Source organism: Macrotis lagotis, chromosome X (assembly GCF_037893015.1).
Source record: "Macrotis lagotis isolate mMagLag1 chromosome X, bilby.v1.9.chrom.fasta, whole genome shotgun sequence".
NCBI classification, from domain to species: Eukaryota; Metazoa; Chordata; class Mammalia; order Peramelemorphia; family Peramelidae; genus Macrotis; species Macrotis lagotis.
The window spans coordinates 305,040,267-305,064,348 of record NC_133666.1 but is presented as its reverse complement, the minus strand read 5'-3'; the positions used below and the strand labels follow the sequence as shown (position 1 = coordinate 305,064,348).

At 39.4% G+C, this 24,082-nt stretch overlaps 1 protein-coding gene across 3 annotated transcripts in view; it reads left to right on the top strand.

Annotated features, from left to right (window-relative positions):
- Positions 1 to 18,647: 18,647 nt before the first annotated feature.
- The window catches only part of SMAD4 (SMAD family member 4), a 63,985-nt gene continuing 58,550 nt past the window's right edge, over positions 18,648 to 24,082 (top strand). For 2 of the 3 annotated variants that reach the window (XR_012472224.1, XM_074205288.1), the window contains exon 1: positions 18,648 to 18,718. The gene's annotated coding sequence lies outside the window, so the exon portion shown is untranslated. The remainder of the gene's footprint in view (positions 18,719 to 24,082) is intronic. The other variant, XM_074205290.1, reaches the window with a different exon arrangement.

The window sequence follows — 24,082 nt, the reverse complement described above, 5'->3', positions numbered from 1 at the left end:
CTTTCCTACCAGAGTTGCAAAGAATTAAATATTGCAATTTGTATTAATATTTTCAGTCACCTCCACATACCTTTGCAAATAGCTTGACATCTTTTATTGACTTATTTACAGATTCATAGTTCATACTGGTAATTGGTTATCATGTTGTATAGCATTTACAGCATCATGGGGCCTGTGGGCTTCCTTGGGGAACTGTAGAATGGATTTCTTCCTGGAACTATTCCATTTCAAGTTCTCAATCTCATAGGTTATAGAACCAACCTAGATTTGAAGAGCATATTGGTTTTTAAATTAAACTCAACAACTACATTATATGCTAGCTCTAATATACTAGGCTGAAATGGGTTGACAGTCTTAGAAATCTTCTTATGTTGGCCCATAGGATCACACTTCTGCATCTAGCTATTTTAATTACTGTAACATTTATTATTGGTCAGCTAGGGAGCATAATAGATAGAGTACCTGGCCTAGTATCCAGAAGACTTCTAACTTCCCGAATTCAGATGTAGCCTTGGACTCTTAGTTTTGTGATCCTGGGAAAGTCACTTAACCCTGTTTGCCTCAGTTTTCTGAGCTGTAAAATAAGCAGGAGAAGGAAATGGCAAACTACTGCAGTATCTTTGCCAGGAAAACCCCAAATGGGGTCATGAGGAGTCAAACATGACTGAAAAATAACTGAATACATATAAAACAGCAACTTTTAAAGATGGCATTAAAGCCTTCAAAGCTTTATTTAAAGCTTTATTAAAACTTATGTAGCCTAGCACTATTTGTGAGCATTGCAGAATTGTGCTGTTCTAATGTTTGTGGAAAAATTATCAGTTGGGTTTCCTAGGATATGCATATTCCCAAGATGATCTTTAGGACTTTCCACCTGAAATTAGCTATGTCCCTATAGACACAAGACAATCAGGCTTGGGTTAGATATTTTATATGATTGTATTCTGCCTCCATAAGACAACTAATGGATTTTTCTGTGTCCTGGGCTTATTCTTTAATATTAGAAGCAAGGATAAGCGTGGTGATTTCTAAAATCTCTTCCTCAAATATTTCCAGAACATTTCTGACTTTCCATTAATAATCTATGACTTTGATAAATTTATTGAATCTTCTTGAAACCATTTGCATTTCTTACTTGCCCAACTTATTTGGGGCAATGAATTCTATATATTTAAAATTCAGCAAATACCAACAAAATGCCTTTGCAAGGTACTAGAGATAATGGAGGGGTAGATATGAAATGTAAACATTTAAGTATAAGATAACTTGAGGTATCAGCAAACACTAATAGGGAGATTGGGAAAGGATTCATTTACTATCTGGCTCCTAAGCAGAGTTGTTTTTTTTTCCTGGGTAATTAATTTTATTAATAATGCTAGCATTTTTATTTTGGTTTGGTTTTTTTGTTACATGCAAAGATAATTTTCAACATTCATCTTTTTTTCTAAGCTTTTGAATTCTACATTTTTTCTGCCTCCTTCCTCCCCATGGCAGTTTACCTCATGTTAACAAATTTCCATATTAGTCACCTTATGAAAGAAAAATTAGAACTAAAGGGGGGGAAAAAACAAGAGAAAGAAACAACTTCTAGAAAAGTTTTAAAAAGTGAACATAGTAGGTGGCACAGTGGATAGAGCACTGGCCCTGGAGTCAGGAGTACCTGGGTTCAAATCCGACCTCAGACACAATAATTACCTAGTGGTATGGCCTTGGGCAAGCCTCTTAATCCCATTGCCTTGCAAAAAAAACCTAAAAAAAAAGCAAACTGTTCACTTTTTTATTTTTTGCAAGGCAATGGGGTTAAGAGGCTTGCCCAAGGCCACACGGCTAGGTAATTATTAAGTGCCTGAGGCCGGATTTGAACTCAGGTCATCCTGATTCCAGGGCCTTTGAATGTGGATGGCATTTTCCATCACAAGTGTTTTAGGAATGTCCTTAATCAGTGAACTGCTGAGAAGAGCTGAGTCCATCATAGTTGATCGTCTCACAATGTTGCTGTTAATCTGTACAATATTTTGTTTCTGCTAAACTGAGTTCTGAAGAAAAGAATTCTGAGAGGGGGAGATGAGTTGGTTCTTGAATTACAGTGTATCCAACTGTGGCTGATCAGAACAATTCAAACTCAGAATGCGTTACCAGAGATCAGATACAAATAATCTATGTGCCCACCTGGGGTGGGTACTCTAAACTTATGGATGTCACATTTCCATTGAGCAAATTCTGCCTTCCTCATAGAGCAAGCCATGCTGGCAGTCCTGTGCCAGTTTTTCCCATGCTGTACAAAGTTCTTATGAAAGACTTTCAGGGTATCTTAGCTGAGCTGAGTTTTGAAGAAAAGGATTCTGAAAGGTGGAGGAGTTAGTTCTTTCCAGACATGTGGGACAGGCATGTAGGTAAGAAATGAAATTCTGCATCTATGAAACAAAAGTGCAATGGCTAAAGCACTGGCCCTGGAGTCAGGAGGACCTCAGATCTCAGCCTCAGACACCCACTAGCTGTGTGATCCTGGGCAAGTCACCTAACCCTGATTATCCCATCCACAAAAGAAGGTGCAAAATAAGCCAGGTTGGCTGACATGTACAGTGTATGAAGCAAGAAAGGAAGACTGGTACCAGATTGTGGTGGACTTTGTATTCTATTCTACAATAGAGTTCATTGAAGACTTTTGCATAGAGAAGTGATAGTAGTCAAGATTGCTTTGGTAAGATTATTTTGGCTACTATGTAAATGGAGAGTGGGTAAGAACAGTAATTAGGAAGTTGTTGGAATTAAGTGATAAAGGCCTGAACTAGACTGGTAGCCCAGTGAGTAGAGAAAAGTATCAGAATGTTAATCCCCTATCTTTCATCTATCACAAACAATGGCATTTTCTTTGAGTGTCCTTTAAATCATTTTTGGGTTTAGCTTCCTCAAATAGCTCCAAATAGGCCCATGATGAGTATTGGAGGGGGAAGAGGAAGAAGATGGATACAGGCACTTATTGAGGTCCTCCCATGTAGGATTAGTATTTTGAAAATCTCTTGTGAGGGACTTTTTTTTTCTTGACACAGGTATAAGGTCGCAGTGGTAAAAGCTAATTCCTTTGTAGATCCATCACTGCCCTAGGTACTTTTTTTTTTACAGGATTGATAAAGGGAAAATGTTAATTCTTGGAACTTTGCACTTTGCTGACTGAAACAAGATAAAATGGGAATCATGCTTGAGGTAGGGTGGAAGAACTAATGTCTTTAGGAAGGTCTGACCCTTTGCCACTACAATTTTTACAATTCCCTAGCTTTACTTTGTGCTTGTAGATAAACTTTCCTACTTCCTCTTTTCTCACACTTAAAGCATTGAACAAGAACAATCTTATTCTTAAGGGAAACTTTGATCTTGAAGAAGGGGCAGGATATCAATAAATGGTAGAGTATGAGAAGACAGCTAATGGGAGACAATAGAGTGAAGGTGTGGAATGAGGCAGGGACGCACCAGGTTGGTAAAAGAGGTTAGGAGATAACATTCAGAGAGCTAGGAGTTTCACCATGATCTGAGGTCCTCAAATCAACATTACTTTGAATTGTCAAAACATATGCCTTCTAGATAGGAATTGTAATTTTGATTATTATTTTCTGGTGAGACTACAACATATCAGTCGATTCCTCAGTTCTTCTCATTCATTTGTATTAAGTGATATTTGGCTAAATTAATTCCTTCCTGGATGACAAATTGCACTCTGCATGAGAATAAAAAATGGTTTGTTAAGAATCATAGGATTCAGGGTAGGGAAGGAAGGAGGAGGAAGACAATTTGAAACTTAAAGTGTCCAAAAAATAAATTACATTTATAAATAAAAGGAAGTTTCATAGGGGGAAAAACCTCAGGATTATTTGAGTAGAAAAGGACTTTCAAGATTCAGTTTAATATTCTCATTTTATAGGTGAAGAAATAGGCACCAACCCACATACACAGCCAAACCCTACATATCAAGATTTTTCTTAAAAGGAACAAAATGATGTATTTTCCCCCTCCCTCTGAAAAGATTTTAATAGCCTAATAGATATTGTTGAGACATTGCAATTGTATCCAGCTCTTTGGGACCCCCATTTGGGGTTTTCTTGGCAAAGATAATGGAGTGGTTTACCATTTTCTTCTCCAGCTTATTTTATAGAAGAGGGAACTAAGGCAAACATGATTGAAGGACTTGGTCAGGGTCACACAGCTAGTATGTTGAGGTCAAATTTGTCCTCAGGAGGATGAGTCTTCCTGATTCCAAGCCCAGTCCTTTATCCCCTGACACCTAGCTACCAATTGACAATGAGGGATTATCTCCTTTATTTTAAGGAATTATGATGGTGGTGAGTGGGTGGAGAGGCATATAATAAAAAAGGGAATAAGGGGTCTCAGATATATATCGCAAAGCTTATCCAACGTTAAAAATACTTTCCTCTGAATAAACTGGCTGAGATACACTGCTGCTCAGATGTCAGCATTCTAATTATATACTCGGCAGACAAGGCAGGTATGGAGATTGAATTCGCTTACACACAAGTAAAAGGGGAAACGACAGGGGATTAAATGTCCCAGCCATACAAATGTCCCTTCTCTTCCCCACCTACCAGTATCTGCAACTTGGTCAGCCCCAGGTAGTTAGATAATGTTTAGTTTACCATTACCAGAACAGAGATTGTCAGTATCTCATTTATGTTGTTCATTCTATTGAATACAAACACTCCCTAAACTGGACCAAGATGGATCTGTGCCTACCTCACCCGAGGTCACTCTAGTTTTCCAGTTTCAGCAACAGCTGTATAAACCTGACAGACATCAGCCGATCATTGCCTGAGTTTAAATTACAAGGTGCTGGAAGTGATTTACAAGGATAGAGAGGTTTGCCAAAGGATACCCAGAATCCAGTGGAAATCAGTAGCCCATTCCTATCAGTCCTGAGGTGGGCAGCCCCATTCATCACAGCTGGTCAGGAGCTCTATTAGCCAGGCATGTATGTAACCATGACAGGATACTACCCCAATGATCAGCCAGCCCACAGCCCATCAAAAGAAATATCCTCTCCCTCCCTCCCCCAAAGAGAGCTATAAAGAAAAATACAGACTTTGTCCTCATCATAACATCTCCTGGGATGGTCTTTTGTGGGACACAAGGACTCCTAAGAAGGAAAAAATAAGAGAAAGTCTTAAGGAGGAGATTTTCTGGATAGGTGCAAGAGACTGCAAACAATGAGAGAGGATAAATGACAGCATAGTAAAGCAGAAAGAACACTGGCTTTGTAATCTAACGGAAGGGTCTACCATCCTGGGAACAATGGAACCTACAGGCCACCTTGAAGATTAGGGATTTAAGCATTCCTAGCCAATTTGAGGACTACTAATCTTCTCCAATCCACAACAGCTGTCTTTATGTTATCTTCCATTTTTACTCCAAACAATTCTAGGGGTGTTTTTCCTTCAGTCTTAACTATACCAAGACAAAGATGCTAACTAGTAAGATACCATCCAATGGTAGCAAATTCCTCCCCCTATCTCCCTAGAAATTGGTGCCTGTTTTCTCCACTTTTCTGGAGATAATCAGGAGCCTTCTTAACTCACATGGTGCTCTGACCTCAGGTTACCCCTACTCCCTTTTTTTCTTAGAATTGAGGTGATAGGGAAGAGGGAAGAGAAGGAAATAAGCATTTATATGGACTTCAGTATGTGACAGACACTGTGCTAAGCACTTTAACAAATATTATTTCACTTGATGGGTGGAGATGGGATATTGATTCTAGTACACTTCTAGTTTTGTTTTTTCTATTAATATTTTTATTTATATGTTTTTCCAGTAACATACAATGGTAGTTTTCACCAATCATTTATAAGGTTTTGAGTTTTACATTTTTCTCCTTCCCTGCCTTACCTCCCCCCCCACCCCTGAGAGAAAGCAGTCTAATATAGACCCTACATGTGTAATTATGCTAAACATAATCCATATTAATCATATTGTGAAAGAAGAATCAAATCCAAATGGAAGATTAGAGAGAAACATTAGAGAAAAAATAACAACATAATATATGACAACTTTTAAAAATTGAAGATAGTAAGCTTTGGTCTGCATTTAAACTCCACAGTTCTTTCTCTGGAAATGGATGGTATTTTCCAGCTCAAGAATTGTCTTTGTTATACTGCTAAAATGAACAGTAGTATTCCATCACACTCATGTACTACAGTTTGCTTAACTATTCCCTAATTAATAGCCTCTAAATTTCCGTTTCTTTGCCACTACTAAAAAGAGCTGCTATGATTATTTTTGTACATGTAGGTTTTTTAGCTTTTCATGATCTGTTTGGGACACAGACTTAATAGTAATATTGCAGGATGGAAGGATATGCACAGGAACCCTTTTTTTTTTGTAAGGCAAAGGTTAAGTGGCTTGCTTAAGGTCACACAACTAGATAATTATTAAGTGTCTGAGATCAGATTTGAACCCAGGTACTCCTGACTCCAGGGTCGGTGCTTTATCCACTACGCCACCTAGCCACCCCTCAGGAACACTTCTAATTTTAAGAAAATAGTGTAAATGTAATGTTGCAAAATCTTTTTTTTTTAATTTGCAAAAACATAAAATGCCACTCTGCCAGCAGGGGACCCGCTGGATTGACCAGTTCTCTTTTGACTTAGCATAGAGGTATTTTATTAAATGATCTCCTCTCCCCAAATTATCTCAAAAAGTCATTCGGCATGGGACTACTTAATATGATGAAGAACTACTGAGTTTTTCTTTTCTCTCTCATATATTTATCTGCTCTGGAATATTTTCACCATCTAGCCCTAGAAATAGATGCCTTAGATACAAAAACAGTTACTGCTCTAAAAGTCCTTGAATCTACTTGGGGAAACAACATATGATCACTAAATCGAGATAGTTAGAAGGGACCACTGTGGTCCATTACTGTCACTTTATAGGTGAAGAAACTGAGAGCCAGAGAGGTTAAGGAAATGACCCAAGGTCACAGATATGAATAAGCACCTAAGGCAGGTATTCTGACTACAAAGCAGAGGCTCTCTTTCACTGAACTATCCTATAGTTCTCAATCTCTCATTTCTAAAGATGTGATCTTTTGAGTAAAAATATTTTCTCACCTTTCTTTAGGATGTTCATGTTTATAATACAGTAGTTTATACCTGCTAAGTTCCAAATGTAAACCTCATAGAACCTATGGTTATTCTCTACATGCATAATGTTTTTCAATCAACTGATCAAACAATAAACATTTATTAGCATCTCCTATGTGACAGGGACTCTGCTAAATGCAAAAGACAGTGCCTGTCAACAAGGAGTTTATATATAGTTTAATGAGGGAGATAATAAGCAACAAATATTTACAAAAGCAAACTATATATACAGAATAAATAGGAAAAAAAATGACCCAAGAAAGGCATTGGAATTAAGAGATGCTGAGGAAGGTGAACTTGAACTATCAGGTTCTAGAGAATGGGATCCTTTGCTCTCTGGTGCTTTTTACCTCATCTCATATCATGTGTATCAATTAATATGCTGTCAATTAATACTTTTACTTACTTGACTTCACTGTATTAATTTGTTAACAGATGTAAGCATTGTCCTGCTCTTTAATTTCTCCATCTGCTCTAAATTTATTCACAGATGGTTATGGGGGTGGGGTGGGGGACTAGAGATTTCTGACTGGCTCATATCTGGATTTTTTTAAAGAACTGTAATCCTCTGGAACGAAGAAAAGTTGGTTGCTGGAGGCCATTTTTAGTTGTGTTTCAAAGCAATGCATAACATTTATTATTGCTGCCAGGTCTATCTACTTAAAATGCTGTACAATTGCATGTAGCAGAAAATTGAAAATTTGGTTCTTTATTCTTGAGCATGACATTATTAATTAACTTCTCTTAGCTAATATTTTAAACCACCTATTTGAGATACTCAGTTTATAGGTTCAAATCTGGAAGGATTATAGAGATCATTGGATCATAGCTGGAGATCTCAGAGATCACTACTTTTAGATATTAATATTTTGTTACACTGTTTAGAAATCACTGACTAACTTGTATAGTGATGGTGATGATGATGACGATAGGTAGTAATTCTGTTGAGCTTCCAGTTTCAAGGTTTGTAAAATGTTTTGCAAACATCTCATTTGGGGGGTAGCTAGGTGGCACAGTAGATAGATAATGTTTGTCCTTCATTTTTGACGAAGACCATGATATCAGGGAAGTGATGCCATGAGAAGCACGTGAACTGGATTTTAGTTAGGGGGTGCTGTGCTAAGCCACCAGCCTCACTTTCTCCTCCAGATTCATCTGGGTCCAGTGGTCAGACAAAAATCAGGATGCAAGGCAATCAGGGTTAAATGACTTGCCCAAGGTCACACAGTTAGTAAAAGTCAAATGTCTGAGGTTGTATTTGAACTCCTGTCATCCTATCTCCAAGGTCAGTGTTCTATCCACTGTGGCACCTAGCTGTCCTTAACAGTAGATAGAGCACCAGCCCTGGATTAAAAAGGACCTGAGTTCAAATTTGACCTCAGATACTAACTAGCTGTGTGACCCTCATTTGATCCTCACAACCTTGGGGGGTTTATGTGGATTTGTGCATGCTTTTAATTGCTTTTGTAAATGGATTATTTGAATTGAAGAATCCAAGTTTAAATTCTAGCTTTGCCACATCTTTATTTTGTTTCCATTGGCAAGAAATATTTTCTCTCCTGGATTCATTTGCCTTGTCTATTAAACAAAAGAATTTCTCTCTCAGTCTCTCTCTGTCTCTCTGTGTATGTATGTCTCCCTCTGTCTCTCTGTATTTCTCTGTCTTTCTTCTCAAGTAATTTCCAACAATGATATTCTTTTATTATGATTCTATTATGTAGATCAGTATGAAAATAATGAAAAATTATAACATTAGCAAGTCAGTAAGCATACATTAAAGGAGACAAGCATTTATGAAAGTGAAAGATCTACTATGTACCACTTTACTAATAGCTCATTTTGTTTTCACAACAACCCTAAGATATAGGTGATATTATTATTCCCATTTTACAGTTGATTAAGGTTAAGTGACTTTCCCAAGGTCACACAGCTACTGTCTTGGAATTGGATTTGAACTCAGGTCTTCTTGACTCCAGACCTGCCCTCTATCCACTGTGCCACCTCACTGTCCAATATAACTTAGCTTATGTCAAAATAAAGTATCTTGGAACAGTTAGATGGTACAGTGGATAGAACATGAGCCCTGGAGTCAGGAGGACTCACTGATTTAATCAGAGCTAATTTATACTATTCAGACAAATTTGGGGGAAAGGGGAATCAATAATTAACTTGGTCATCTTTCCTTCTTCACTTCATAATCTTTGTACAAAAACAGGTAAACTAGAGCCTGAACATTCACAACACTAACCCGAAATATTCACAAGCTGGAAGGTTTGTTCTGGACTTTGAGGGGAATTATATTCCTTTCTTTCTTCTTCATAGACTTTGTGCTTCTTGTATTTACTTTTTGTGCTCCCATGATCTGATGGCTTTTATTACCAAGGCATTGACAAGCAATGTATTAGAATCTATAGAACATAGAACACTGGGCTTGGGAGTCAGTAGAGACTGGATTTGAATTCTGCCTCAGATACTTGCCAGCTGTGTGGCCCTGGGCAAGTTTACAGCTTTTCTGATTTCTCAATAACCTCAACTATAATAAGAGTATCATGATAATTTATGTAAAGTGCTTCATACATGTTAAAGCATCATATCACCTTAGAGGCAGCTAGGCAGTACAATGGATAGAGGTCTGGATATGGAGTCTAGAGAGAGACCTGGGTTTGAATCCCAACCAGGATTCTCATTAGCTGTGGGACCCTGGGTAATTCACTCTAAGCAGTCAATCATTTGTAGTTGTTTGGTTGGGTCAGACTCTCTGTGTTCTCATTGGGGGTTTTCTTGGCAAAGATACTAGTGTGGTTTGCCATTTCCTTCTCCAGCTCATTTTTACATATGAAGAAACTGAGACAAACAAGGTTCAATGCCTTGCCCAGTAAGTCAACCAGTAAGCACTTATTAAAGCTGCTATGTGCCAGACACTGTGTTAGGTAAGCACCAAGGTTATAATAGATGGCAAAAGACAAGTTACTACTCCCTAGGAGCTCATAGTCTAATAAAGGAGACAACCTTGAAATAACTATGTACAAACTAGGTAAATGCAGGATAAACTGAAGATAACAGAGGAAAGGAATTAGCCTTACAAGATGATCAGGAAAGGCTCTCTGCCTGTCTCAGTTTCCTTATCTCTTATTTCTTATCATAATCAAAGAATATCATTGTTGGAAAGTACTTGAGAAGAGAGACTGAGAGAAAGAGAGACAGAGGCAGAGAAAGAGAGAGACAGAAATTCTTTTGTTTAATAGACAAGGCAACTGAATCCAGGAGAGAAAATATTTCTTGCCAATGGAAACAAAATAAAGATGTGGCAAAGCTAGAATTTAAACTTGGATTCTTCAATTCAAATAATCCATTTACAAAAGCAATTAAAAACTTCCACAAATCCATATAAAATCTTTCCTTATTATCTTCATTAAACAAGTGTCTGGTAATTTTATTGTACCTCAAATCCTTTGGACTTTAGTTTCCATATATCCTCAAGGAGTTAGACCAGAGCGTCTCTTCAGCTCCTTTGCCTCTCTGAATCAATGATCCTTAAGATTACAGATTCCTATCTCTCCCCATGCTACACTTTCTCTCTCTCTCTCTCTCTCTCTCTCTCTCTCTCTCTCTCTCTCTCTCTCTCTCTCTCTCTCCAATTTACCCCTACCCCTTTTTCCACTCTTTCTTGATATATATGACTATGGCAGTAGCAAGCACTAATGACTTATACAAACTAGTGCATGGCGCAAGATCAAGCTCCATGTTTTACCAAAACCATGTTGAGTACAAAATAACAGGAAAACTGAGATCCTGTCTTATGTTTTTAGAGAACAGAGCCAATTGGCCTCAGTAATCATAAGATTGTGGATCTAGAACGGGGAAAAAATGATCTTAGAGACCATCTTAGTTGAAGCCTTTTGTTTTACAAATAATGTGAAGCCCAGAAAGATTAAGTGACTCATCCCAATGTTACACAGCCAAGCTGGAGATTTAAATTAACTGTCTTCAAATCCAGTCCCCTTTCCACTGTACTAAGATGCCTTTTATTTTTAAAATATTTTTTCCAACTACATGTAAAAATAATTCTTAACCTTCATTTTTTTTTACAATTTTGAGTTCCAAATTCCTCCTACCTCCACTCCCCCCCCATTAAGAAGGCAAACAATTTGAAAAAGTTACATATGCACAATCATGCAAAACATATTCCCATATTAGTCATGTTGAGAAAGAAAAACAAATAAGGAAAATAAAGTAAAAAACCAGTATGCTTTGTTCTACAGACTTCTTTGGTTTTCTCTTTGTAGAGGAACAGCAGTTTTCATCAAAGATCCTTCAGAACTGCATTGATATGTATAATGCCTTTAAAAGTCTGCCTTAGGCTATAAGGAACTTACAGCTAAAGGCTATACTGGTATAGGTCCCTGGTGAGGGACCTCTTAGAAGGTTGAGTTACTGAACCATGGTATTCAGTATTAAGAGATAACTTGGACAAATTTTAACAGGAAAAAGAACCTATTTCTTTAGTCTCCAGCTCAAAATCCTACAAACCTATGAATTAGTCAGTGCTGTGTGTAGCATGGGGAGAGATAGGAATCTGCAATCTAAGGATCATTGATTCAGAGAGGCAAAGAAGCCAAGAGGCCCCCAGGTCTAACTCCTTCAGGTTATAATGGAAACTGAAGCCCAAAGGGTTAGATAACTTTCTCAAGGTGATAGAGGTAGTAACTGAGGGCCTGAGGGCCCATGATAACAACCCCATCACTTTCTTCCTTATACCAACCACTAGAAAGAACACACAAATTACTCTCAGGCTGTTTATGATAAAATACTCTTTTTTGTTTGTTTGTTTTTTGCAAGGCAATGGGGTTAAGTGACTTAACCAAAGTCATGCAGCTAGGTAATTATTATGTCTGAGGCCAAATTTGAACTTAGGTCCTCCTGATTCTAGAGCCTGGGCTCTATCCACTGCAGAACTTAGCTGACCCAATTAAGTACTCTCAATGTGTGGGCCAGACTTTTTAAGTGCTATGGAACAATAAGCGACAAGAGAGAATATTACTAAAGATTAGTTTAAGGTTTCATAGAGATCTTGGAGAATAGGTGTTGCCTACCTTAGTATTGCACCTGGAAGATGTACTATTGGTAGACTTAGGTAAATTCTACTTCTGATACTCCTTAGGATCATGGACAATTCATTTACCCTTTAGGAGTCTATTTCCTCATCTCTGAAATGGAATTAATAATAAGCAAAACCAGCCTACCTAAGAGAACTTAGCACAGTGGATGGAGCTCCAGCCTGAAGTCACAGAGACCTGAGCCTCAGACACAGTGTGACCTTGGAACAAGTCATGTAACCCTTTACCCTCAGAATCCTCATTTCAAAATAAAGGAAGGAAATGGCAAATCACTTTTTTTTTTTTTTTGCCAAGAAAACCTCAAAAGAGTTTGAAAACAAGTGGACAACAAATACCTGCCCATTGGTGTAAGGATCAAATGAAGTACTAAAGATCAGAGATTCTTAACTTTTTTTTGTGTGTCTTACAGCAGTCTGGGGTACCTAGGGACCCTTTGTCAGAAAAGTGGTTTTCAATGCATATAGAAAAATACTATAGGATTACAAAGGAAATTAATTATATTGAAATAGTTATAAAAATGCAGGAAAAACTAAGACCCTCAGGTTAAGAACCCATAATCGTAAATAAAGTACTTCCCAAATTTTATAGCTCTATATAAATGTGTTATTATTATTATGAGAAAGGTATTAATAATGACTTACTTTATGTTAAAAATACAAAATGTATTCCTTACAATGAGCCTTTGAGATAGTAGATTTTCAGCTTGGCTTAGGGATATAGTTAAGATGCAATCCATGAAGGGAAAAGAACTGGGAATTCCAGTCTCAAGAGGATAAACCAAATCAGTTTCTGGCCCTGAGAGTTACTTAGGGTCTTCTGAAAACTTCAGTATCAGTTTTTTCAAGGTGGCATTGAAGATGACTAAGTTTTGTAGGCTGAATTGACATTCAGTGTCAAGATTTTATAAAACATTTGATTTTTTTGAAAAGGATCCCTCCCTCCCTTCTCCCCCCAACAAGCTCTTTTCTAGACTGAGCATGGCCTTAGTGTTCTGTGGGTAGGATCCACATTTTTAACTAGAATCCCCTGGGGCAACTTTTTGGTTGAATGGTTTTCAGATGAACATCTGAATTTTTTGGACTCTACTGAGATAAAAAGTTGTCCTGTGCCCAATGATGTCTGCCACAATGCCTATCTGAAAAGGAAAAATCTGGGACTTGTATCCAGACAGCACATCTTCCTCCAGCAAGTTCTACTAGCATGAGAACCAGGTTCCAGAGAAGCTGCAGGCAGCATCAGTGACATTGTGGGTGGCTCTGTGACATTCCTTTCCTTTAAGTTTGAAAATGCATAGATTTGAGGGCGGTGTTAACTTGAGAAGGACGAAGCTTAGTTTGGCCAGGGTCTTGAAGGGCGAAAGAACTGAATGGTTATCTTTCACTGGGCTCTTCTAGCCTGTGGATGTTCTCTGTTACTAGAAGAGGTGGGTGAGCTGGGCAGTATCCGAGGTTCTGACTCATTTCACAGGGGCTCAGTGCTGGGGCAGCAGGCTCTTTGCCCCTGCAACAGGGAAAAGCAGCAGCTGGTTGAGCTTCTCAGAAATGTCAGGCAAGGGAAAGTGAATGGGAAAAGGGAAGGACATTCTTAAATCGCCAATATAAGCAGGGGGAAGGAAAAGGGAGGAAAGGGGAGGGAAAAGCAGAGAAATCAAGGATTAGTTTTTCCTCATAGCAATTTAAAAAAACTTATTTTGTAAGTGTGGTAGGGGAAAGAAATCCCAAAGGAATAGATGGTTTTGGGGGGGTATATTTTATAATTGGATGTCCTTTTTTTCCCTTCAAAGTATTTAGAAAATACTATTCTTCAGCTATTGACTCCATATGAAATATGTGTCTATGAAAATCCTAGTGTTATAGTTTCTCCAACTTCAAGCCTCCTAATTCCAATTTATTTATTTAAAAGGTTGGGTTTGACTGACCCACAAACTTTCTGAATGGTAACTGTGATTTTGTTTTTTGTTTTTGTTTTTTGGTCTAAGTACAGTGCCAGATAAAGGTTATCTGTCTTTTGAAAAAACAAGGCTCAAAATCTCAAAATCAAAGTTTAAAAAAAAATTTCCAACCACAAATATTCTTTAGGAAATATTTTTGTCATTGGGATGATGACAACACATGCTAGTCCCGACTTTTTGTTTTGCTTTGTTTTTTTTTATAACAAAATTATCTTCTCTAGTACCTGTGATGTTCTTTTTTTATGTCTGTGATAGTGAGATTGTCAGAAAGTGCACTTATTCAGTGGAAAAGGTGTTCTAGCTTAGGCTGCTTTGGAGCCTGCTAGGTGAAAAGAGAAAGGCAAAATTATTCTCCCCATCCCTCATTTCTTCATGTTCTGAAGAAAACTAAATTATTGAAAATAATTTAACCATTCCACCAGACTGCAACTATGCACTTTTTGTAAGATTATTGATGCTTCCTAAGTAGCTCAGAGATTGTGGGCTTCTGAATTTTGGTACTGTTTAGGATGAAATCAAATAAAACACTAGTGAGAAAAGCATTTTGTAAACTTTAAACTGCTAAATAAATAAGAGTTTTAAGTGTCTGAGGCTGAATTTGAACTCAGGTCCTGCTAACTTCAGGACCTGTGCTCTATCCACTGTGTCAGTTAGCTGCCCTAATTTTCATTATCTTTCATAAGTGTATATTAATTCAATTCAACAATATTTCTTTCATGCCTGCTATATGCAAGGCACTGTTGGGGAACACAATGATCCATACAAAGTTTTTTTTCTTATGGACAGACTAGTCTAGGAGTCTCTTAAGAAAGTGGGTCATACGCATTATTTGCCAGGATGACTCAGGGGTCATCCTCAAACCTGGTTCTATTGAACTGGGTAAAACCTGGGCTTAGGATCAAATTAGATAATATATGTAAAGTCTCTTGCAAATCTTTAAATGGTGCATATAAATGCTAGCTATTACTTTTGTTCTAGGGCTATGACTTAGAATGGACCATTTGGGAATTATCTCTGCCTCAATCAGGACTTTGAGTACCAAGATCAGAACTGATCTTGTCTTTTCACGAGTAAAGAGAGGCTACCATTTAACTACTCAATTTGTCTCATTTTGAATATTTAACCAGAAGGGAAGACAAATGTTTCAGTTACTGAGTAATTTCACATTAAGTATGAAACATTTGTATTTTGAAGAATACTTATCCCAATCTCTTTAGTATGATATATGTACCTCACCCTGAATTTGTCAAGAATCTTAAGTTTTATTGCTGTTTTTGTTTTTATTCCAAAGTAATGTTCCTTTTAATCTGTTAAATCGTGAAGTCTTACTTGAAACAAATTTAAAAAAGAAGCTAAAAGAAGGAAGTAGAATTGAATCTTACAGTATGTTACATTCAACGTCCTTAGTGTAGATCCCATCTCCCTAGTTAGTACTATCATAGTATCTCTTTTTAATTGAATTATTGCTGTTATTTTAATGTTATAGATATTGAATAGAGGGAATCTTGAACTTCAAGACTTGAGGATCTGGATTTTAGTCCTCATTCAGTTTTGTTTATATGACATTTAATTAAGGTAGTTTAGTTAACCTTACCTATAAAGAAGATATTAGATTATCATTAAGGTCTATTTATATCCAATTTTAAAACTCTGCAATTATTTAACAACCTTAGCTCAGACACTTACTAGCTGTGTGACTCTGGGCAAGCTATTGTTTGCCTCAGTTTCCTCAAATATAAAATGGGGAAAAATAAGACTCAGAAAAAATTAAGTGACTTGGAAAAGGACCCTTAGTTAATAAGTGGCTGAAACAAGGTGTCCAGGTGTTCTGCCTCCACCTCCACTGCACACACCCCTCTACCCCAATGCTTTTCTAAATCTCAGACATTAAGAATGACATTAAGAATTAGAAAGTCTAATATGAGGGAGTGAACCAACCTCATCTGGTACAGAGAAAAAGAACTGTTTCTAGTACTAGTCTTTATGAAGTCCTCTGTGCTAAATTATGGACTAGGCTAGGTAGCCCCTGTTCATCCCCTCCCTAATCCCCACCATTTTCCCTAGAGACCAGGACTATAGCTGTCCTGAATCTCCATTCTAGCCCTCATATAAAAGGTACATTATTTAAACTATAATTTTAAAAAAATCCTCTGCTTCCAAAATTTACATTGGCTTTCCCCACTTTTTATGATATGTAGCTTTTTTTGCTTCCCAGAAGCAACATTCACATGGGCTCACCCTATTTAAAAAATGTGGCTAAACTTTTGCTCTGCCCACAACAGAGGTTTGGTTAATTGCTTCCACATCTCATGGACACCAAAAAAAAAAAAAAAAAAAGCCAGCATTTATGCAACCCATTAAAGTTTACAAAGCTCCTTATATATTATTCTCATTTGATCCTCACAATCCCCCAATTTACAGATAAGGAAACTGAGACTCAGGGAACACTACATTAAATATCTAAAAGAAGATCTGAATAGGTATTTTCCTTATGTCAGGTATGAAAAGCATCTGGTTTAAACTTTTTTATTTTGGCAGAGTGACTGGTGGGAAATGAACACTAGTATCTGCATACTTTTAAAGATAGAATAAATTCTTTAAATAAAAGGAACATTTTAAGGGACCCTCTGAACCTCAGTCACTTGTTCTGCTTCCTAAGTCTTTGAGGGGCTGTGGGTATTTGGTTAGTAGGACTTCTGCTCTCTCAGGGATCAGTTTCAAAATGAGACACGGGCTTTTGTTTCCTCCCAGATTTTATTAGCTCAACTAGATCTGTTATGTCATTGATAAGGAAATTCCCTCTAAAAATGCTGTTAGAACCCATCATCCATGAGCCGCTTATTTTGTGCTTGAACTGAGAAGGAACTCAGACGTCAATTCAATCCAAATCCCCTCATTTTACAGAAGATCTGGAGGGCTGGTGATTTGAAGTGTCAGAAGTTGGATTTGAACTCATTTTCTTCAGGTGAATTTTCCCCAAAGTTCCTGGGGGTGGGGAGGGACCATTCTCATTTTTTCTTGATTTGAATATGTGCAAAGCCCTACAGTAGGGGCTAGGGGACCGGGAAAGATGATCTGCCCCTCTGTGTGAAAGGCAGGCCCCTGGGGTGCTCCCCCAGCCGGAACGCGTGCATGTCAAGGGGGCTCTCTTCATTTTACATCCACAGCTCTAGCTCCGCGTTGCCAGCAGCAGGCAAGTCATGACTGTCTGTGGGGGGAAAGGCGCTTAAACAGATAAGAGACCGTAAGCATGATCCACACGCGTCCATGCAGACACGGCACATGTGTGTGCCACACCAGCACATACCACGCGTGAGTGAGCGCTTATGTGTCTGCCTACACGTGTGTAACACACACACACACACACACAGGTCTTCGTGTGTAAGCCGCCGGGCACCATGTCCGAACTTGAGGCCATGTGCCATCCCATTGTATGGAGGAGGCAGCCCCAGCGCCACTCTTCACTGTTGACCTCCTTCATCCAGGGCCGCCTCGGAATTCGGGCATTCTGCTTGGGCACTTCCGAGGCCGGGGATTTCGGGGCGGGGTGGCAGGGCCGCTATCCTGCCCCTGGCTAGGCCTCCACGAAGCGGGCTCTCTCCGGGGGCTGCGGGCGGGGGCTTCAGGAGCTGCTGCTGCTTCTCCCGCAACTGGGGAAAAAGCAAAAGGGGCGTCCGGGGGACGGCCCCGGCCCCCCGGCCCCAGCCCCCCGGCCCCGGCTCCCCGGCCCCCCGGCCCCCCGGCCCCCCGGCCCCCCGGCCCCCCGGCCCCGCCCCGGCCCCCCGGCCCCGGCCCCAGTCCCCCGGCCCCCCGGCCCCAGCCCCGGCCCCGGTCCCCCGGCCCCGGCCCCGGCTCCCCGGCCCCGGCCCCCGGCCCCCGTCCGGCACGCGTGCGCGCCGGCGCTAGGCCCGAGCCCGCGGGGGCCGAGCCCGGGGGAGGCGCGGGGCGGTTGGCGCCTGCGCGCGGCCGGGCGCTCCGGCTCTGGGCGAGGAGGCGGGCGGGTGGGGGCGGGGAGCGGGGAGAGCAGAAAGCAGAAGGAAAAAAGCCACACGGGCTCGGCTTAAAAAATTACCCGGATGTGGGCTGCGTGTGCGCATGCCCAGTGCCCCCCTCGACAAGTTGGCAGCCACAACACGGCCCCGGTCGTCGTCGTCTTAACGGAGCGTCCCGGGCGGCGGAGCCCGGGCTCCCGCTCGCTCTCCTCCCCAGGCCCCGGCCGCCCTTCCCTCCGCTCGGCCGCCGCCCGGGGGGCGGGAAGGGGCGGGGGCCGCGGCGGGCCAGCGGAGCCCGGCGCCGTCCCGGGAGAGGCCCGGCCGCCCGGCGGCCCGTGAGGAGCGGGAGGGGGGCAGGGGGCCGGCGGCGGCGGCGGCGGCCCGGCCGGGGGTCTCCCGCCCGCACCCAGCTGCAGGCCGCGGCGGCGGCCCAGCCTTCGCCCAGGCCGAGGGGCGGCACAGGAGCGCCGCCGCCGCCGCCGCCGCCTCCTGCCCGCGGCGGCCGGAACCCAGGTAACAGCAGCGCCGCGTCCCGTCCCCCCTCCCCGGGCCCCCGTCCGCGCACACGTGCGGCCCCCCGGGCCACAGGTGGAGTCGGCCGGGCGTCCCGGGCCCGGCCTCCCGGGCCCTCCGGAGCCCGCCGCCGCCCGGGGCCCAGAGGCCAAGGCCGGCCGCAGCCCGCCCCGGGCGCCCGCCCCCCGCCCCGGCCCGGCCCCCCGCCCCGGCCCCGGCTCCCCCAACTCTTTGTTGTTGTGGAGTTGCACTCCCCGGCCCTGCAAAGCATGTCGGGGTGGGGAGCGAGACGCCTCGTCCCCCTGGAAGCTGCCGGGCACTTTCAAGTTTGTGGAACGTCCTGCTTTGTTTTCTTAATCTTCTCCCCCTCAGTTGTCATAGTTTCTCGCATTTTTATTTTTTGAACTCAGATTTGCTTTCGAGTACAGTGGATGGGGCTGGTCCGGAGAAACCACCTATTTACTTGGCGGAGATGTAAAGAAAAATCCGCCACGGATGCCTTGGATGGTCTTTATCCGGATGCATCCGTGGCTCAGTACGGTTGCAGCGGCCTTTCTAGCGGGGGGTGGCGTCTTCTGTCCTGTGTACGGTTTTATGCAAGGTTTTCTCAGAAGATTTTGAGTATTTGGGGGGAGTGCTCTTTCATAATGAGCCAATTGATTGTTTCAGTGTTTGAAAAATAAATTTCGGGCGACTTCTGACGCCTGTAGTTTTTGCAGCAAAGCTTAAGCAGACTCGCCTATTTGAGGAAAAAAGTGAGTAGTTTTAAGTAGACAATTTCTAAAGGCATGTGAGTGAACTTGAGGCTAATTTATTTAACAAGTTCTGACTTGTGCTGGTTAGCACTTTTGAGTTTCAGCATGATGATTCCTTTTTTTTTTAAGTCAGTTTTGTACTTGTTATGAGCCAGAAGTTATTTTTAAGAATCTACTTTGGTAGAATGATTGACCTTGTATTATTTCACTTATTTATAATGCAAATTCTCTAAGCATTTTTTGTTCACTCCTGGACTAAAATTATTTTAACAGATAAGAATTTAGTTGTCCGTAGGAAATGTTGATCATTCTTTATATACTGATTATTTTCCCACCTAACTAACACACTATGGTTGGAATTTAGCATGATTTTTAGAGACCTGATAGGCATTAGTAAATCATCACATGTTGCCCCCAGTTTGTCAATTTAGACTCTTATGTAAAATAGTGAAAAACTTTTCTTACCTCACATGTAGAAAAGTAGGTTTCAAGTTCCCAACAGTTTTAGATTCTTAGCTTAGTAAGAGAATGGCTTTGGTATATACATTTTTGCCTCCAGAGTATATCTTTCTAGATAAAAAAAGGAAGTCATTAACGAGCCTCTTACTCCAGCTTTCCCGCTAGGAAACTGCTTTTTCTGATTGAACCAGTGTTACAGTGATGTCATTAAACACCATTCTAATTGGATATTTAGTTGCTGGGCCATTTAGCTCCTTTATACCTAAATTGTTTAACAATTTGAAAACGAACATTTAAGTGTCAGTTAAGTTTTTGCTTCTTTTTGAGTAAACACAAAGCATATTTCTTCATTATGTAGCTGTTCAGTCTTTCTATTTAATGAATCTCTGGCAGGGTTTAGAAGGCTGTAGTCAGCTGAATTATTTTTATTGATCTTTTGTGTGGGTTTTTTAAGTTGGAGGGGGGAATGTAGTTCCAAATTGCAAAATAAAAGAAAAACCTGATATATTGGTAGTGACTTTAAAAACAACATAAAATTTAATCTGTCAGTTTATTAAGCTCTATGATTTTCTGTTTAAAAGATAAACGTTTATTATTCAGAACTTGGTACATAGAATACAATACTTGTGAACGATTAAATAAAATACCAAGATAGATGCTAAAATCTAAATCTTGTTTTGACAAAGTATTTTCTTTGCAGCCACTTTATGAGTGGGTAGTAACAAAGAGGAGTAATGCTTTTTTCAAGTTACTTTAAATGACCAATTTTGTCCCTAAAGAATTCAAAATTAATGCTATCAATTTTTTTTTTATCAGGAAAAGAAGCAGTTTACACCCATGCATTGTGGGTTTCTTCATTTTTTCAGAGAAAAGTTGTATCAAAATTAATAAGTAAATTAGGGGCAGCTAGGTGGCGTAGTGGATAAAGCACCGGCCTTGGAGTCAGGAGTACCTGGGTTCCAATCTGGTCTCAGACACTTAATAATTACCTAGCTGTGTGGCCTTGGGCAAGCCACTTAACCCCATTTGCCTTGCAGAAACCTAAAAAAAAATAATCAGTAAATTGATAAAAGTGAAACTTTTATACTCTCATTTCTGTAGGAACTCTGTGGTTTGGGTGATAGGAAATTTATAAAATAGAAATTGTACTTGAGGTTCTGACAACAAATTGGTTGTCATGGGGAATGATTTGGTATCTAAAATGAAAGTTTGTTTTCAGTATTAGTATGGGATAGAATTATGTAAAATTATAGCTGATTCTTATAACTAATTAGAAACTTTTAAGTCTTGAATCCCTGGTATTACAAAGTTTTAGATTAAATGAATAAATGCTTATGTAATTCATAAGCACTGTAGCTGTCTTTAGCATAATTGTCCAAAGATTTTAATATCTGTTTTATGAATTCCATCAATGTTACAGTTGCAAAATGCAACTGTAATACATTTCTGCAAGACCACAAACATAACACCTGCTTCTGTAGTTTTGTGAATGTTATACCATACTGTTATACTGTTGTAAAGCCTTTTAATTGATTTTTGTTAACTGTGCTACATTTACACCATCCAACATGGTGTTGCAACATAAATATTCAATAAATGTTATCATTATTATTCCTTTTTTATGGATCTTGTTAAAAAAAAAAACTTCAACTTTTGTGAGATTTGTGCTATTTTTCTTCCAATGCTGTTTCCATTCCTGTAAAACATTCAATCAATAATAAACATCTATTAAGGTGCAGACATCATTAGGTGTTAAGAATTAAAAAAAAAATAAACTCAAACTGATAATGTTTAGTTTAAGGAAACTGAGAATCTGAGTGGGAAATTTATGTTTTTACAATTACTATGATTTTTTAAAAATATACTTAAGCAACACTGTTTAAAATTATATGTAGGTCATACATTTTAGAGATTAATAATGATGTGTAAAAGATAGCCTTTAGGTGTCCAGTGCAGATTGTAAATCCTCCCTGAGGGTGAGATGTGTTTGGGAACTATGTTAAGTTCCTGTAGTTACTATGATGTCATTCAATAAATCTTTTTAGTAGTATTCAACTGTGTGTGTGTGTGTGTGTGTGTGTGTGTGTGTGTATGTATGTAAATATGTGTATGTATGTAGGAGTATATGTGTGTATTTGTGTCTATATATCTCTTCCAAATGTATCTCAGTTATTATCAAAGGGGAATAATAAACTTTCAGATTTCTTGTAATTTGCTAAGAAAATTGTAAAAACAAGCAGCCCATAGATAAACAGTTAGCATTCGCTGGTTTTCTATATGTGAACTAGGAGGCACATTGAGTTTTTATTTAGATTCCCTCTTCTCCTTTGGGTTCTGATAACAATTGTTAATTTTCAAAATGTCTAAATATTAATTTTTTGATTGCTTTAGTGAAATGAGAGTATGATAACTCCTCTTTACTATTATCTGTGTTATGACCTTAGGTCCTTTATTCATCTCATAGAGTTATGAGGAAAATATTTTGTTAATCATAAAACATTATAAATGTGAGTTGTATCGTGATGCTTCTCCTTCCATCCTGAAAGTCAACCTGACTTATTTAGGACTTTTTTTTGTTAGTTTGTTGTAAGAAAAAGATAGCACCTGCTTCTGCTTTTTTCTGCCTGTGGTAGGTAGGACAATTTTGTGATAGTGTTGATAAAAAATTACAATGGCTAAATCATTGCGTAATTTAGTTTATGAAAATAATTTTCAACATTATCTTTTACATATTTCATGGGTTGTTGTGACCATTGTTCTAATATGATTGTAGAACCCACCTAGCATTTAGCACAACAATTTAGTAGCTACCAATGTGTATACACACACACACACACACACACACACACAAACACTCTTTTTGTTCTCAAGGGAGGATGAAGGGGGGAAGATGTAAATCTACTAGGAATCTGGATAAACAAATTCTATAGGTGCATTCTTATCACAGATTTAATCTAGATTTATGGTACTAAGATTATAGTTCCTTTTTTTTTTTTAAGGTTTTTGCAAGGCAGTGGTGTTAAGTGGCTTGCCCAAGGCCACACAGCTAGGTAATTATTAAGTGTCTGAGGCCGGATTTGAACTCAGGTACTCCTGACTACAGGTCCGGTGCTCTATCTGAAGGCCACCTAGCCGCCCTTAAGATTATAGTTCTTATAGAAGAATTCAGTGGAAAAAATGAATATATGTAACTAGTTATTTAGGCAGAATGAAATAAATGGTGTAACTAAGCTAGCTACTGTTCTTAGACGTTAGGTGTGTTTTGTGACAAATACGTATTAAATACTTAGTATCTAAAGAAGGCATCTTGTTAGGAATTGGAGAAGATACAAAGTGTTAACTGGGTTATTAGTACCCATGCTGATGAAGCTACATTCAGTTTAATATGTAGAATTCCAATAAGAGAAACATGATTCATATTAACTTCAGTTCAAAGTAGTAACTTAGGTTTTAAAACTTTGTTTTCAATCTCATAGCAACCAGCTCTCTGAATTTTTAGTTATTGCTTTTTTTTTTTTAAGGGCAGCTACATTTAGCAGTGTCCAGAGTGCCAAACCTGGAATCAGGAAGACTCATCTTGTGTTCAAATGGAATTTCAGACTTTAGTAGCTGTGTGACTTTGGGCAAGTCAATCTACTCTTTTTGCCTCAGTTCCTCTTCTGGAAAATGAAAATGAGCTGGAGAAAGAAATGGCACTCCAATAAGTTTGCCACAAAAATCCCAAAATGGGTCATGAAGAGTCAGTCATAACTGAAAAATGACTAAACAACTTTGTTCCACTTAAATCCTCATGATGTAATCTCATCTCTTCTCTCACTCTCAGAATCACCCAGTGATTTTCATTGGGCAAGTCCTTAACCTCTCTGGGTCCTAGTTTCTTCAACTGTAAAATAATGAAGGGGTTGGATTAGCTGACTTTTGGAACATCTCTCCTGCTCCAAATCTATGATCTTATATCTGTCCCAAAAGATGAAACTTTTTTTTAATACCTGAGCCTTTATTTGGTCATTTATAACAGCTTTCTCCTCTCAAATCTCAGCTCTCTTGTAAAAATATAAACTGAACAAAAACTCCTTTATTAGAAATCTAGTGACTTAAATCTTAAATTTTGTAATTTCATTTTAGTCATTAGTTTTAATATTGTAGAAGT